The sequence below is a fragment of the Hyaena hyaena genome, unplaced genomic scaffold (assembly GCF_003009895.1).
Source record: "Hyaena hyaena isolate Hyena2069 unplaced genomic scaffold, ASM300989v1 scaffold_450, whole genome shotgun sequence".
Taxonomy (NCBI): Eukaryota; Metazoa; Chordata; class Mammalia; order Carnivora; family Hyaenidae; genus Hyaena; species Hyaena hyaena.
Genome location: NW_024081084.1, coordinates 113401 through 128001, shown reverse-complemented (window position 1 = coordinate 128001; position 14601 = coordinate 113401).

The window sequence follows — 14601 nt, the reverse complement described above, 5'->3', positions numbered from 1 at the left end:
GTACTCCTATGTGAGATACAGAGAGGAATAAAATAATCTAGTCTAGTGGAGAGGAGACAGATTAGAGGCAAGATCAGTTGGGAATAATTTCCTGACTGTAAAATTGGCAGAATATGGGGACTGACTAAACGTGGGAAACCAGGGAAAGGGAGTTGTTGATAAGGCTACCGGATTTCCAGCAGGGTGACAGGTAAGTTGGTAATGCCCATGACTGTGAGTGTAGCTGCTATGCCAGGCACCATACTAGCTGACACATACAAATATGTCATTTCGCAGAATCTTCCCAATCATACTAGAACCCAGATGAAAGGATGTAGAGAGAACAGGAAGACAGTGGCAGAGAAGAGGTGTTCAGTTTATTGACATGGCTATTCAACAGCAAGTAGAGCATTCGTGTGGAGATATCTAGTAAGTAGCTGGGCATAAGGTCTATCAGGATTTCCATTTACCCAATGAGTTTTAAGGCAGTAAGTCCTACCAAGAGGCTAAGGGGGAGACTTTAACGAAAGCTCTGTATTTTTCAGTGCCATTCTCTTGCAACTTTTCTACAAATGGCATGAAACTGAGCTCTCAATATTCTTTCTTCTTCTCTAGCTACAGAAACACAATTAAAGCCTCAAAGGTAGCAATCCTGTCTAAACATACACTTACGTCAATGAGAAAAGTTCACTTATTTTATGCGGGTGGCAAGTGCTCATTTTTCGGACACATGATAAGCAGTGTGAGACTGCAATATTTCAGATATTATGGAATGTGAAGATTTGAAGAGAGAGGATTTTGTTTCCTTTTTCTAGTAAGATGGTAAAATTTCTGAAAAGATATGGAACTGAATTTTAACTTGATTTTTAGGTTAAATTTAAAATTTGATGAGGGTGTAGTTCGGAAGTTTTGTGTGGTTACAAGACATACAGCATTTAAGTTAGTAAGCAGACAAACTTGTTTTCTCCATCAGCTGGTATTCTAGATATATTAAATTTGCTAGGACTGCCAAAACAAAATCCCAGAGGCTAGTTGGCTTAAATAACAAAGTTATTTTCTCATAGTTCTGGAGAAAACCTGGAAGATGGAGATCTAGATGCTGGCAGAGATGGTTTCCTCTGAGGGCCATGAAGGAGGAACCTGTTCTAGATTTCTCTTGCCGACTTGCAGATGGCTGCCTTCTTGCTTCCTCTTCCCACAGTGATGTCTCTATGCAGACATGCCCCTGACTGCAGACATCTTTTTATAAGGATACCAGTCAGGTTGGCTTAGGGTTTTCCCAAAGAGCCTCATTTTTAACTTAGCCACCTCTTTAAAGGCCTTCTCTCCAAATACAGTTACATTCTGAGGTACTGCGGATTAGGGTTTCAATATATGAATTTGATGGGACATAATGTAGCTCCTAACATTATATGAACTGAACTTAATTTCTTTTCCCACCACTGATTTTTATCTGGAATTATTTGAAATTTTCCCTGACCCTTGATGAAATCTGGGTAAATTCCAAAATATCTCCCATCCCTTTGCTGTTTTTAATGTACAGTCTTTCAGGTTTTAAAAGGTCTTTTTCTAAGGGTGTCTGCGTGGGTCAGTTGGTTGAACATCTGACTCTTGATTTCGGCTAGGTCATGATCCCAAGGTTTTGGGATCACATACTGCATCCATACTCAAGTGTGGAGCCTGCTTGAGATTCTTTCTCCCTTTGGCCTTCTCCCCAACTTGTGCTTTCTCTGTAAAATAAGAATAAAAATAAAAATAGTCTTATTCTACATAAACAAAACAAAGCAAAAACACCCTTTTCTTCCAGCTTTGGTTCAGGACATGCAGTAAGGAAAGGGGCAAAGGAGGGCATGTAGACCTCTTCACACTTTTCCTGTCTGGCTCTTTCATTTCCCAGTCTCCTATCTATGTTACCTCTGCATCTTCCAGACATGGGTGCAGGGTTGTGAGGAGGGAGGACAGGTATGGGACAGAAGATGTACTACTGGTTGGCTGGAGTGATCATTTGACTGTGGGTGCCTCTTGTAAGACAGATGTCTCTTGTAAGACAGTTGTCTCGAGACATTTGTCATGTCCCTTGTGTGAACAACACAATCTCTATCTGGCTTCTTACTATGGCTCCTCAGTCCCTGCTTCAACAATACATCCTACAGAGACTCAGTTTTGGGACCTTGACTTAGACCTCATTACCTCCCACAATGTCCACTTGGACCATCAGAAAACCCATGTCATTGCTCTGCTCAACTCTGCCACTTCCACAATGACCCTCTCTCCTTGCTCTGTTTTCGAGGCCAGGTCCGGGTTGGCCTCTTGCTTCTGAGCTTTTCCAGGTAAGAGTCTCTGTGCCCCATTAACTTTGGTGGACACAAGCCAGGCCCCCTGAAAGATTCTCTGGAAGCTCTCCTCCTTATCTGGCTTGAAGGGTTGTGTGTTTGGGCATACTCTTCTGAATTCTATCATGAGATAGGTAGAGAGAATGTACTACACCCTGCCTACCTTTTATGAACAACTCTCCCAGTATTCATCACTTTCCCTCCTTTTATTTTTAGGGTTGAGTTTCTAGATAGCTTTTTTGGGTGACCCTGAAGCAAATTTATAGGTAATGTGGCTCTTAATATTGTTCTCTGCTTTGGGGCTTTAGAGGAGAATCAGAGGCAACAGGAACAAGACACTTATACTGCTATATACATCAGTAATTTTACTATGGAGATCATCTAAGCTTGGTGTTTAGGGTAAGGTATATCTAAAAACAGAACAAGATGGTTTAATTTACAGACTTATTTTCTCTGAGTATTTGCTTCAGTCAATATAGTTGGACCAGTTTGGGGTGTGGGTTAGTCTCATATCCTTTCATCGTTCTTTCAGGATGGTTCCCTCCATACACACAAATGGATAGACTGAGCACATTGGAGTTATTTTGCAGGCTACAATCCACAAGGAGACCATTTCCAAATGCTCTATTTAAGGTCTCTTAGGCTTCTTTATAGAAAGCTGGAATGAAGAGGCTTCACTTACCATCTGTCTATCTCTGATCTTTTGGGTTCCTGATTCTCAATTAATGGCCTAATTCCAACCTACTGTATTCTGAATTTTGGCATGACCACCAGACTCAAACAGCTTGCATTCCTGTGCTATTTCTACTTTACTCTTGATTACAACCTGGGCCTGATTCCTGCTTCTCCTTTGCTTGGGTTCTGGTGTCTGGGGCCTTGAATTTGCTTCACTATGATTCATCCTGTTGTCATGAGTCAGTAGGAAGGATCCTGTCAGTGCTTTCAAAATTTGCTAACTAATGAAGATTTCAAAGGTTAATATATCTAATTCCAAAAGTCTTTTCTTTGATTTCATCTTTACTATTATTGAAATCATTTTTAAAACATGGGATAAAACATAGTTTTGCCTTCTCTTCAAAGCCAACACAAGTTTTTAAAGTGATGGGAGAATGAAATCCTGACAGAGATTCAAAATGTTGTTCCCCTACTAGGTACTTATACAGTGTGGGCTGCTCATAGTGGGCTCATAAATGCAGCTCACAAAGTGTGAAACAGTCCTCAGCAACTTGATGGAAATCAGAGATTCTGCTCCTGGAATAACTGAAAAAAGGAAGAAGCTCTTTTTGTCCATAACCTGGCATTTCCTCAAGAGAGAGATTGTCATGGATTGCCTTGGACAAGCAGGTTGGAGAAGGAAGTTGAGTTGGGAAAAAACATACAGAAACTGGCCTTCCAGGACCAGCTGGGTGTTTACCACAAAAAGCATGATATGCACAAGAGTGGTTTGGGCAGGTATTGATTTTCAAGCCTGGTTCAAAAAGAGCCTATTCATTCCTTGAGCAAAGACCCTAGTCCATGTCATTGATGAGAAAAATATTACCTGATGTCAAAAGTTCCAGTGATTTAAGCCTGTAGTAACCAAAGGACAATTGTCTATAATAAAGTTTTGACCAGGCCATATGAAATGAGAAGGATAATGTAGTGGTTCTTCTTTAAACCTAAATTTATTCATTTTAAGGAACTGCTTTTTATTCTGAGATTTTTTTCCCCTCCTCCTTTATTTTTTGGTATCAGTATGTGCTTTTAAAAAACTAAAACAACAGTGTTAGTGGGTAGCAGTTCTTTGTTTTTATAGCTTTGCTTAGCAAATTAAAGATTAACAACTTTATATTGGTCCCCAACATGTTTTTGAAAATATTACTAGTCTATAAAATCAAAACATTCTGGTAGTTTTGAGTTAAGCCGCAACACTATCCAGTAATATATGCTTGACAAAGAAATAGGAAACCTAATCAGGAAGAGACCATGATATTTGGATGAGGGCAAACAGAGTGTGGAACAAAAATGGCATCAAATTCCAGACCCGATTCCCTAAGTCAGCAGCAAGAGCTGAACCTGTCATAAACATCACCTACGGGTTTTCTATCAATGCTATTTTGAATACCATTTGCAAATGTTGCTTTCTTATTATTAACAGTAAATCAGGAAGCCAACAATCAATGATTTTATGAGAAGTATTAGTAAAGCACATATTATGATTATATATTACAGATAAAATGAATAGTTAATGTTATCATAAGTGTGTGAACACTTAAAAGCACCAATTATCACTGGTTGGTTAGTGTCGCAAAGAAAGAGATGCTATTGAATTGTCTGGCCAGGCTGAACAAAATCAGCTCCCTTTAGGAAATGTCCCTACTTGGAGCCTATTGATTTCTCCTCTGAACTCCCATTATATCCTTATTAGGGATGCCAGTTTTGGGTATTGGGGAGGTCACTGCTCTGGGAATGATTCTAAGGCTAAATATGGGCTCAAAGAAAAAGAATGTTATGAATGGTCATTGATATCTGCCAAGGGATCCTGAAGAGAAGTAGTGGACATATTTGTGGTGGGGGTGTATTTGCCATTTCAGGTCAATGCTCTCATTTGATGTTTAGCATATTCTGCTCTAGATTTTACTTACCGGTGTATTTATGCAGAAAACTGTTTCTCATCATGATGCTTCCTCTGAATCGAACAGAAAAGTAGGTTTTCATAAAATGTATTGTGCTTTTCCATAGGAGCGATGCTTTAATTAGCAAACAAAGAATGTCTCGCAAAAGAAAAATGGTCTTGAAACAATAGAATTGTGCTCTGCCCTAGAATTCGGAGATGAGAAAACCGTTGATGTCTGCTACCTAAGTGTGGTTGGCTGATCAGCAGCAGCAGCAGCACCATTAGACTAGTTAAACTGCAGAATTTCAGGGCCCTGCATTTCCATTTCTCAACCAGAACCTGCATTTTGACAACATTCTCCCAGGCGATTCTCGTTCTGTTGGGGAAACCAGGGCCCTAGGACTAGCAGACAGAATAAAGTCTATTATGACCACAAGATGGGGGTATTCTTAGCACAAGGTGAGAAGAGCCTAGTGCGGCTGGGCCACGGGGCAAGCCAAGTTGTCGGGAGGGTTGAAAGGAACAGCTGCATCTTAGGAAATGCTGCCAGGCTGTGCCTGGAAAGCCATTGCAAACTCACAGGGCTCCTTCCTGGGAGGAGAGGATGTGGCTCTTGTATGTTCCCATTCAGTTTTTGGCTAGAGTTGGGACTCAAGGATTAATCAGTGGGAAACAGGGCTCTGAGGTCTCATTAACAAAAGGGGAGAAAGTAGTCCAGCCCCTCCATTCCACTTCCCTCAGGCTGCTCATTAAAATCATCTGGGGAGCCTCAGAAACCCTCCAGTGCCTGGGTACAGTCCTGAGAGATTCTGATTTAATTGGTTGGAGGTCTGTCCAGCATTGCAAAATTTACAGTGCAAAATATTACAGCATTGCAAAGTCTGTAGTATTTTATTTCTTTAAGGATTTTTAAAATAAAGACCTTCAGGGGAAAAATAATAAGTATTTGCCTTTTTAAAGGCAGCTCTACCACATCATAAATGCTATATAAATTAATATGAAAACTAGAGTAAACATTTAATTAGAAATATCTTTTTCAGGGGCGCCTGCGTGGCTCAGTCGGCTAAGGTCTGACTCATGGTTTCAGCTTGGGTCACGACCTCACAGTTTCTGAGTTCAGCTCCCATATCAGACTCACTGGAGCCTGCTTAGAATTCTCTCTCTCACCCTCTCTCTCTACCCCTGCACTCTCTTTCAAAATACATTTTAAAAAACCGTGAAATATAAATAAAAATATAGAAAAAAAGAATTGAGAGGCCTGGATGTGCTCTATGCCCTTGTGCTAGTGATTAACCTGATAATGCGTGGATGAAGGTGGAGAATGGGTGTTAATTAGACTGCCTTAAAGTGGAGCATCTCCACAAAAGGCTAATCCTGGAAATGTGGACATTCTTTTTATTAACACCTAGTTTGCAAATTCCTAGAAGGAAAGAAAAGGAGCAAAAGACTAACTTTTATTGGGTAACCAGTCTGTGCTGGGCAAAACTTTCTTATTTTGTTTTTATAACCACCTTGTGAATTAGATATTTTTCTGAGGATAAAGGAGGCTCATAGAGACTAAGTAACTTGAACACAGATAATTAATGGCAGATCAGGATTTGAAATCAGGTATGTCTTTCTCCAGGGCTGATGGTCTTTCTAAGTAAGGCACACATGCTATGTTCCCCATGGGGCCGAAGGACCTGTGAGATCGTTTTCCTTTATCTCTGTAATGATGTTTCTTAAACATGATGTATGGCTGACAATTGTTTCCTTAGGAATCAATAACTGGGGCGCCTGGCTGGTTCAGTCAGTTAAGTGTCCAACTTCGTCTCAGGTCATGATCTCATGGCTTATGAGTTTGAGCCCTGCATTGGGCTCTGTGCTGACAGCTGAGAGCCTGGAGCCTGCTTTGGATTCTGTGTGTGTCTCTCTCTCTGCTCCTCCCCTGCTCGTACTCTGTCTGTCTCTCTCAAAAATAAATAAATGTAAAAGAATTTTTTTTAAAAAAGAACCAACACCTGAATTGCATGTGAAACACAGGTAGATGTATATAGATGTGATCAGACTCCTCTCACTTCACATCACCTCCTGTCATTCTCTTTCTGGTAAACTTTTGACTATTCCCATCCTATGATATGTTCCTTCTCTCCCTGTGGAGCTGAAGAGTCAAATGCCAGCTTAACTCCCAGACTCTCTATAAATCCTGTAACTGCTGATTTTGACCTGGCAGTCTTTGTAAGTTTAGGTGAAGGGTTGTATCGTCCTAAGTCTGAAGACATTCAAGAGAGTTCAATGAGGTACATGGTGTTTGAGCCTTGATTTGAGTTAGATCCAGGCAGAACTGGAATAGAATTATAGCCTCAAACACTCTAATTCAAACATTAGTTCAGATTTAACACTCAACATACATGTTAGGAGTTTCTGAGACTCTGTATATCTCTAAAAACTGGTGGGACTGATTCTTCTTAAAGGTTAATTATGGGGCTGTTTCTTCACTATAATTTAAAATTTCAGGGCTACTTGTTTGAATCACTAAGGCTGAGCTCATGAGAACATTCTTTTGATGAACTTCACAAAATGGACACTGAAGGGGTGCCTGAATGGCTTTGTTGGTTAAGCACCCGACTTAGGCTCAGGTCATAATCTCATAGTTTGTGAGTTCAAGCCCCACATCAGGCTGTCTGCTGTCATCACAGAACCTGCTTCAGATCCTCTCTGCCCCTCCCCTGCTAGCCCATGCATGCTCTCTCTCAAAAATAAATAAACATTAAAAAAAAAAAACCAAAACAGACACTAAATATCGAATAACTAAAATGAAAGTTGTGGTTTTTATTGAATTTGTACTAGAGGAAGTTTTAAAAATGAGCAGTTCTATAAAAAATACCAGTGATTAAAGAATCAATAATGGGGCACCTGGGTGGCTCAATCAGTTAAGCGTCTGACTTTGATTCAGGTCATGATCTCATGGTCTGTGGGTTCAAGCCCTGCATCGGGCTCTATGCTGACAGCTCAGAGCCTGGAGCCTGTTTCAGATTCTGTATCTCCCTCTCTCTCTGCCCCTCCCCAGCTTGTGCTCTGTCTTTCTCTGTCTCAAAAGTAAAAAAATTTAAAAAAGAATCAATAATACTTGGAAGATGGGTTTGGCTACAGAAGCAGTCTTGTGGTAGTTTGTGACAGCTATATGGGCACATGATTGTCACAAGTTATGGTTTCAATACTAGGTCTGGTGTGAACATTCATTAATCTGGATAAGGGTTAGCCAAGTGGAAAATTCAGTTTTGTAACTAGTCTGGGGCTTACTCAGGGCATTACTTTGAGATATCTCCACCTTCCATTGGATGTTTCACTAATTTCCTCTTTATTTAGAGTTTAGTTGAGAGATACAATCCTGATGATAATAATATGTATGCTTCTTTAGGTAGATGACTGTCTTAGGTAGTGTGTTAGGTACATTAATATATATTGTAGTTTATGAAGTTGAAAGTTCATATATATACTTATTGTAAGTATTATAGCACTTACAGTGCTAGCTTCCATCTTATACTCTGTACCCAGAAGGAGCTATGCCTTTAGGGACTAGCTTAGCTTAGGTATGTATTTTAGGGACACCAGCATCATTATTACTGAGTTTCTCTGGAACCGTGCTCGGGTAGGATATATACTATTTCTCTTAAGTCAAAGGAATCCACATTTTACTCTGTTCAAGAGTCTGTGTGCCTTGAAGAAGTTGAGCACTAGGAGTCGTCTTGGCAGGGTCTCATCCATCTTTTTCGTTTTCCAATACAGTTAGAAGAGCGGGGGGGGTTGGGGGAATATTCTCAGAAAGGGAACAATTCTGTATTCACAGGTTGTCGGTTATACTAAAGCTCTTCCTGGGCAGGCATTTTTGATGGAGTGAAAATCATGCAATCAAGGAGCTTTAAAAATAGACAAACATATAGCAGATTTCTTCTCTCAACAGAGAATGTACACTCCCCTCCAGGTGTTACCTCAACAAAAGAACAGATCTGATGTGCAGAGTTCTGGCTGGATGTTGGCTGCTATTCAACCTCTTGCCTGAGCTCTTGTGTACTGCAGCTCCTGAACAAACTTTCATGGTATCCTGGTAGAGGATTTATTTTTATTTGTATTGTTTTATTGCTTATATAATAAGGAAATGGTTTAAACGGAGTATTTCATCCTGAGATTCTCAATATCATATGCTTTCAATTTAAAAGTAGAGTGAAAAAATTCTCCCTTCCTAAGTTGAAATTCTAAGAACAACTACAAAATATTTGCAAGTATGTCTAATTTTGACGGGTCTACAATTGCTTCTGCACTACAGAGCAAAATTATTGTGAATTCTAAGTTTGGACAGATGACCTGAGGATTTCTAGAGAGTAGAAACGCAAGTATTTTCTGGAGGGTGTGTCTTTATGCCATTCCTTGAGTAACAGTGAACAGATGCAGGTACTTGAGGCAATTAGGGGAGGGGGGAGAAGAGGAAGAGAATTTTGATTTTTAGTTTGAGAAGGAGTCTTGATGGTATATGGTTCGCTATTAGTGAAAAGATGATGGGCAATAAAAAGATTTTAATATGTTAGAGTGAAATCTGGCTTCATCAGAAATCAAGGTAAGCAGAATTAGTCACTGTCACCTAGTCTCTTGTTTCATAGTGCTTGCAAAATAGTGTTGTTAATCTATTTGGTAGAGTTGTCAGAAGATTTAAATTGCAATTTGGATTCTCAAGTTCTATCAGTCTATTTCTTTAGCTTAAATTCTAGGAAAAATATAACATTAAATGTATTTTTGAAAACAAATGGACGGGGCAATTCACTTATAATTTTTATAACTCTGATCTTTTCTTAGTTTTTTTCTTAATACCTACATATATTTAGTTGTAGTAGTTATGTGCCTGCAATTTGTGCTCCACATTTTTATTTTCTCAAAGATATTTTTATATTGCCTAATCGTTTTCATCATGATTATTTTCTGACAACTGCAAAATATTCCATTGAGTAGATATACTACATTTTAATTAACTGTTTTCCTATTGTTGGATATTTAATCTCGGAGACTCTTCCTTTTAATGAATGTAATCAGGCTATTCATTTATACACATTATTAAAATACATTTGGTCTTTGGAAATCATTCTATTTAATTAAGAATATTTTTGCCTCAGGGCACCTGAGTGGCTCGGTTGGATGAGCATCCATCTCTTGGTTTCAGCTCAGGTCATGATCTTGCTTACAGTTCGTGAGTTCAAGCCCCACATTGGGCTCCATGCTGACAGAACAGAGCCTGCTTGGGATTCCTTCTCTCTCTCTCTCTTTCTCAATATAAATAAATAAACTTACATAATTTTTTTTTGCCTTTGCGTTTTTTTTTTTCTGGCTTTCAGTGAATGGCTTATGCTTCTATCTTGTATTCTACAACCTGGAAGATAAGTATAATTATTGAAGTTATTGGTGATTGTTTTAAAGGGGCAGTTCTCAAACTTTAGTGGCTGTCGGGATTACCTGTGATGCTTTTAAAATGCATATTTCTGGCTCTGTCTTCAGATGTTCTGAATAAATAGGTCAGGGATGTGGACCTAAGCATTCTCATGCAGAATTTAGAGCTGGTTATAGAGCAGATGGATAAACATTGACTTCAGGGCAAGGTAGGACATCTTTTAAAACATGTGGTATTAGATTTGACCCAGAGAATGCTGGAGATTCTATATCTGAATTTAGGCAAACTTTTACAGATATTCTGTGCAGTCTAATGATTCTTGTATCTCTAATTGTGAAATCTGGTGTTGAGTTTATGTGAAAACTAGGTAGGCAGCAGAAAGGAAGTTAAGACTGGGACAATGAAGAGGAGATCAGCTACCTCTCCTCCCCACCCCCCATTGGAAGACAGACAAGGGGACAGCCCAGTCAGCTGTGTATGTGGATGACGAAGGGTGTGGGGAAGACATTATAAGGTGGCCTCAGGGATCACAGCTCAATTGTCTTTTTCAGCTACAGAGTGATGTGGTACAGAGACAGGAAATGTATTTGATTTTTTCCCCATAAATCTGAACAGTGATTTATATTGGAGCAGAGCATTTAAACATATCTCGTCAGCTTTGAGGTTTGATTATACTAATGGTTTACACTCATGTTTAGCATAAAAATAAAAAACCAGTATCTTTACCTTTTCAGAATGAACTATCTATATGTTTATCACACTTCCTCCAAAGGCATCAGAAAATAAAGTGTGATTAGAAACCAGTATGTTTTTATACAATGTTTTTCTATTTTAGAGTGTCCATCATGAAACTCAAAGCATTTGTCAGACTGTTCTTTTTCCTTTATTTCTCAAAATAAGCAGTGAGTGGGCAGATATCACTCCTATTTTATAATCATAGAAAGAGAAGCACTGAAAAGTGAAGTTCTTTGCTTATAGTCCCATACCAACTAATTGATCTCTTTTACTGGATTCTTTGAGGGTTGATGCCATGTTTCTTTAGCCTTTATAAGTGCTACAGCAAGCGGCTTAACACTGCCAGGAAATAATTTTCCATGTGCCTGTCATATTTCTGCATGTCTTGGGAGCAGAGACATGGGCTGGCCTTTGCTCTGGAACGTCTTTTCGAGGAGGTGTATACAGCAAACGGCCTTTGAAGACAGAGATAGTGTTTTCTCTAGAGCAAAAGGCAGGCATGCTTAGGGCGCCTGGGTGGTTCAGTCAGATGACTTCAGCTCAGATCATGATCTCATGGTTCAAGTGTTTGAGCCCTGTGTTCAGCTTGCTGCTGTCAGTGTAGAGCCTGCTTTGGATCTTCTGTCCCCTTCTCTCGCTGCACCTCCCCCTGCTTATGCTTTCTTTCTCAAAAATGAATACACACACACACACACACACACACACACACACACACACACGTAGTCATGTTTGATGTTCGGTATGAAAGATTCAAGTTCCCTAAGTTCAAGTTTCCTTTCCTGAAATACAAGTCACGCCATGTGCAAGCACCCATCTAGGCCCATCTGTGTAGCCTCTGTGGGACTTGAAGACGAGGAAGGATGATAAAAGTATGCTGCCTGTTATGCTATGAGTAATAAAGTCCTTTGTCTCTGACCCAAGAGTCTCATGTCATCAACCAACAATCATGAAACAGTGGCAGGATAACTTGTTATTTAATCAATAGAATAATATCTCACCACCTTCACAGTTCTTGATAGCCATATAACAATGTTCAGTTAAAGTTTGTTGACTAGACTCAAGACCCAAATAATAGACTCTAGGTCTTCTGACCACACATTCACAGCACTTGGAGAAGTCAACATTGATCTACCAACTATAGCCAGAAAAGAAATAACAGCAACCACACATACCCTGGAAGAAAAAGACACCTAAGTAGAATTATCTATCTATCTATCTATCTATCTATCTATCTATCTATCTAACTATCTATCTATCTATCTATCATATATCTATTTTGAAAGAGAGAGAGAGAGAGAATCTTAAGCAGGCTATACATTCAGCACAGAGTTAGGCATGGAGCTCGATCTCATGATCCTGGGATCATGACCTGAACCAAAACCAAGAGTCAGACACTCAACCAATCGAGCCACCCAGGCACCCCTAAGTAGAATTAAATGCTAACAAATGCGGTTAGTTTATTTTGTTTTTATTTGAAACTATTGAATTTGAGATAACAAACTTGTGTGACCAACAAGTGTCATTATTACTTTATTCTCTATTATGTTGCTGAGCAGATAGGAAACCAAATCTTTGTCATTATTGTGCTCTTTTTTCTTCCTCCCAGAGGTTTAAATTTTGCCCAGAAAGTGGGGCAAAGTCAGTATGGCCCATTATGGTTACCAGTGATATGTCTTCTGTCCCCTTGAAGCAGCTTGCCCTTCTGCTCCTGTGACACCTGCCATGGACAGCTCTGCTGAAGCTCTATCTAGGGAGGAAGGTGCAGGTTTTAGGCTCCTCCCCTTCTTTCTGGATGTGGGGAAATCTTTTGTCTCCACCAACTTTTTTCCCTCATCATCCTCATAACATAATACCTTCAAGGAATTCACAACTTTTGAAAAACAAAGCCAAGAAGGAAATATGCGGACTCCTGGAGCAAAGGAGTTCAAGGGGCATGGCTCTTTTTCTCAAAGGGGGCTGAGGAGGGAAAAATAATTTTAGAATAAAGCAAGTTTTAATATCTGAATGAATTATCCTGTCACCACGCGTTTTATATCTTTTCTTTCTTTATATTCTCCTTGGGTCCTTTCCCCTGATAAAAGTGAATGACCATTTTTACATTATTGCATGGACTACTTAAGGGTATAACTTCCAGGACAGTAGCCTGGGGGTAGAAATGGGATTTAAGAAAAGAGATGGCATATACGCAGAGCAAGCAAAATGAATGTGAAACCTGCAGATGGGTGCCTCTGGCTCCTCCTCTCTTTGTTCTCTTCATCTAGTAACTTTTCCTCCCTCTATCAAGCTCTCAAGGTAAAACCAACCAGCGAAATGCCTGCTTAACCAACACTTTCACATTCGAAGACTATGTAAATGACAATAAAACACTGGCAGTATGTGCAGATTCTCTTGCATACTAGATTCAGAAAGGAAAATATGGTCTGTCTTGACTCTCACTGCTGTCAAGTGTTTAAATTGTCCTTCCAGCATATATTTAAAACACATTGTCATTGCAATGTTACCAAACAGTGAGTAAGTCAATGTATCTGAGACCACACAATGATTGACACTTTATAAGTCAAACAGAGAGACATGGAGCCTCATACTGCAACTGCTGTTTCCAGCTCTGAGGTCTGCTGATGCAGTTTCTGACAGTGTGGAGAGATGTGTAACACTGGTTCGCAACCACAAGCTGTAGAGTCAGAAGGTGGCCTTAACCCCTTGGCGGTGTGGCACATGTTGCCTTCTTGAGTGAGAGAGAAAGGAGACAAGGGGCAGAGATGCTGCTAACTTGCTTTCAAGCAGTTGTTCTTTTTTTGTGTGTGAAAGTTGGGGCTGGGGATGGTGTCTTATTTTATTGTTTTGGGTCTTTCACTTTATTTGGGTTTGGACATGATGAGCATATCTGGATTATATGCTCATGGGGGATCACTTACACACTCATAAAGCAAGCTGCGGGGAGATGTGGGCCTTCTGGGTCGCAAGTCCTTGCCCTCAATTCAAATCGCGTTGCTAGGTTTCTCATGAATCATTAGAAGAATTCAACGAAAATTCAACTTTTAAGAATGCAATTTGCACCTAAAATGAAAGGTCAGACTCACCTTCACAATTAGAATGAAGTTATATCTAAGTGACTGCCCCAACCACCAGCTCGGCTAAAGGGGGTGAAGTGTTTTTTTAACCTCAGATTGTGAGCCATTGCAGAAGGCAGAAAACACATTTTTTTATCCTTGTGGTTCTAAACGGGTATCTCAGTGTCTGGCACAAATACATATTTGATAAATTTCTATCAAATGAGTGAAGGAAAGAATGCCAACAATTAACTAACAGCGCAAATGAAAAAAAGAGCCTTTGAGGTTTCCTGGGTCTTGTTTCCCGAGGTTACTCTTTCTATGCCATTTTTTTTTTTTAGCTCTAATGACTACATCTCATTTTATTACATCTTTTATTTTTTCTAATTAAGCTTACTATGGTTCACAAACCCTGAGAAAATAGCAAGGTTATCCACTAAAGAGTGTTTCTTGACCCTCATTCCCTTAATAGGCATCCCTGGCAATGTTTTT